Genomic DNA, 3535 nt, shown 5'->3' on the forward strand with positions numbered 1-3535 from the left:
TAGATGGGCTCCTCCAATAGATCTCCTTGAGGTTAAGACATTGGACTTAAATAACAAAGTGTTCTTTTTTTTTTTCTTTTCTAGATGAACAACATAATATCTTCTCTACATGATGTTCTGGTCTCTACGCCTCTCACCTCTTGTGTTCTAGTTAAGTGGGAGTAGATATTAAATGGGAACAAAAGAGACCTGTGTCACAGAGCCCTGTAACCAGAGGGAGGAAGTTTGTTTTATGTAGCACGAAGAAGATGAAAAGTGAAAAATGTGTTACACAGACACAAAGTGGGTAGGAGTCTGTCTGAAGGTGATTTTGGCAGTACAGACAGTTTTCAATTATGTACTTCTTGTTACTATCTTAGATTTCTTTTCCTTTTTCTTTTTCAGTGCAAAAATATGTTTTTATTAAAGCAAGAGGACAGGATCCATGGGCAGAAAGAGCTGCCACCATTTTAGATTTCTATCAAACTGTTTACTTTTTAAAGCAAACAGCTGGGGGATTTCAAATGGAAATAAAGGACTGCATTGGACAAGGTATACTTTCAAACCCAAACATGTATATAGTGATTTAATACATTGGATAAAATAAAGGTTCAAGTACAATTCATTGAACTTGATGAAACCAAGTGATTTTTTTCACGCAGTCAGAAACAAACCCAGAAAAACACATATTTGGGGGATACCACTCCTTCCCCAAACATCTACCTAGAAGAGCTCTGTATCAAGAGACAGGCCAAGAGGGAATAATATTTATAGACATTTTGTAAACACCTACAGTAGAAAAATCTTTTGTTGGGGCGCCTGGGTGGCGCAGTCGGTTGAGCGTCCGACTTCAGCCAGGTCACGATCTCGCGGTCCGTGAGTTCGAGCCCCGCATCGGGCTCTGGGCTGATGGCTCAGAGCCTGGAGCCTGTTTCCGATTCTGTGTCTCCCTCTCTCTCTGCCCCTTCCCCGTTCATGCTCTGTCTCTCTCTGTCCCAAAAAATAAATAAATGTTGAAAAAAAAAATTAAAAAAAAAATCTTTTGTCAAATTAACGAGGGAAGTTGATCGGTACATAAGAGTCACAAGGAATGAGAGGCAAATGACTTTTGTTGGTTATGGCTGCTGAAAGCACACGTGTGTGTGTGTGTGTGTGGTGTGTGTGTGTGTAACAAATAACTTGCAGCAAAATCACAAATTCTCTCATTCCTTTACTACAGCATATATGTGGGGTGATGGGGGCAGGGGGCAGTGCCTTGATTTCACTGTATTGTGGTATAAAATTCTTGGATCTCAGAGCTAGAACAACCTGGTTTTATATCTCAGTACTGCTTCTTATGAGCTCACTATGAGGCCTATAAAGAAAAGATAAAGTTTGGGATTATCTTCAACTGAAATACAGAACACTCAACCAAATGTGGCTTAAGCAATAAAGACAGTAAATTATATCACTTAAAAAGAAGTCTAAAGATAAGCTACTGCAGAAGTGATGTAGCAGATTAACAACATCATCAAGGGTCCAAGCTCTCTTTTTCTAAATTAATTAATTAATTAATTTATTATCTATCTATCTACTTACTTACTTTTTCTTTATCATCTTGAATATATTGTTTTTTCATTATTAGGCTAGTCAGATCATGACCCCGAGATGGCCACTTAGCTCAAAAACATTACCTCACATAATCATGTCCAGAGCAGAAAAGCAAGGAGTTGGGGGCAATGGGACTTTCTCCTTATAAGGCTCTTTTATATGAAAGAAACTCTTTCTCACAAGGTCCCTGGCTCACTTTCTCTTGTCTCATTGGCCGTATTTGGCCCCATCAACTCGTGATTTTGTGTGGGAATGGGGTTGGGATCCGTTTTCTCTGCTGAGATCTGTTAGCAACTAACTCTGTCTGCTACAGGTAACATCTGTCTTACAGGATAAGCATCAGAGACACTATGTGTAAACCTGTTAGCACTTCGCCTAGCCCATCTCAGGCAACCATTAAATGATCATCATTATAACTGTTTTTAAATTATTAGCACTTTTTCTACAATATTTTATTTTCCTGTGAACATTTGAGTAGATGTAGTTGTAGTCGGTATACAGAATTTTGGAGACTGCTTTCATTTCATCAAATTTATAGGGGTTGCCAATGAACAAATTCTTCCCAGTGGAATGAGGGCATGTGTGATGTACTCCACTTGTGGGCCTGGTCCAAAAAACCTCTGATATATCTTTTTCTCTCTTTTCCTGGACGTCTAAGCCCTAGCAGACCTCGTGGTACAGATGGTAGACCCTGCCACAGCCCTGGATCCTGAATGAATGTATAGAACGGAACCACCACTCCAATCCCACACTACTGCTTACAAGTGACACGAGTAAGAAATAAATTCTAATACATCAAGCCAGCATAGACTTTGAAATTGTTATAGCTGCTGTTAACACAACTAATACAGAAATTGGTACCTCAAGATGGTAACTACTACAATGAATAAGGCACTAGTCCACTTTTATTTATATTTATTCTCTGGAGCCTTGTCTTTTGGAATACAAGAATGACAGCAACAACAAAAAAGAATTTATCTTAATGAAGAGCATCAAAATAGTTGGGATAAAAAATTAATACGCATACAGGAAGAAAATAAACCCCAAATCCAAATTGCTTGGAATAATTCATAATTAATGTTAATGTAAACCAACTGATGAAAAGCATTTGCCACAGTAACTTCTAATGCATGTATTTAATCATTTTAGTTTGATGCTATCAATAAGTAATAATAAATTATTTTTAAATCCTGCTAGAGTGTTCCTTTTTTTTTTTTAACGTTTATTTATTTTTGAGACAGAGACAGAGCATGAATGCAGGAGGGGCAGAGAGAGAGGGAGACACAGAATCTGAAACAGGCTCCAGGCTCTGAGCGGTCAGCACAGAGCCCGACACGGGGCTCGAACTCACAGACCGTGAGATCATGACCTGAGCCGACGTCGGACGCTTAACCGACCAAGCCACCCAGGCGCCCCTAGAGTGTTTCTTATTTAAAACGTTGTATTGCCTCATGTCTAGGGCATGTCATAGCCATGTGGGCAAGCAACGAAGGATATATAAAGTCTTTTAGTAACCATGGTCTGCATCCCCAGAGTTAACACCCTGAAGCTACAGTTTAGACCTATTGCAGCAAAGGAGATTGCTTTGCTATAGAACCCTGGATAATTGGGAGGGCCCCAGAGAAACCGACTTGATTTTGTGTCTATTAGGCAACTCTAAAGTATGTGGAGAGATAATGGTAGAGGCTGATATATTGATTTTTGTTCCTTGTGGGAGGCACACCCTGAAAGGATGGCTAGGGAAACTCAGGTTGTTAGGAAACCCATTTTGGGAGGGGGATTTGCGTGAGTCTCCCAGTATATAATTAATTAATCCTGCTTAATTGCTCTGAGCCAGCCAGGTATTTCCCAACCATTCAATGAGGAAATATAGATGAAGGTATAACTCCATGCCTGGCACCATAGTAAGCACAATTATGATGATTATGAGGATGACCGGGCCACTGAAAATTTCCAGTAACTTTGA

General features: G+C 39.6%; 1 long non-coding RNA gene across 1 annotated transcript; it reads left to right on the forward strand.

The window, feature by feature from the left end:
- Nucleotides 1-459: 459 nt before the first annotated feature.
- On the forward strand, nt 460-2763 carry LOC121031290 (uncharacterized). The gene is made up of 2 exons (XR_005790650.1): nt 460-531; nt 2228-2763. It is a non-coding gene; the product is annotated as an uncharacterized LOC121031290 (long non-coding RNA).
- The last annotated feature ends 772 nt before the right edge of the window (nt 2764-3535 follow it).

This window comes from Herpailurus yagouaroundi, unplaced genomic scaffold (assembly GCF_014898765.1).
Source record: "Herpailurus yagouaroundi ecotype Mexico unplaced genomic scaffold, PumYag 141, whole genome shotgun sequence".
NCBI classification, from domain to species: domain Eukaryota; kingdom Metazoa; phylum Chordata; class Mammalia; order Carnivora; family Felidae; genus Herpailurus; species Herpailurus yagouaroundi.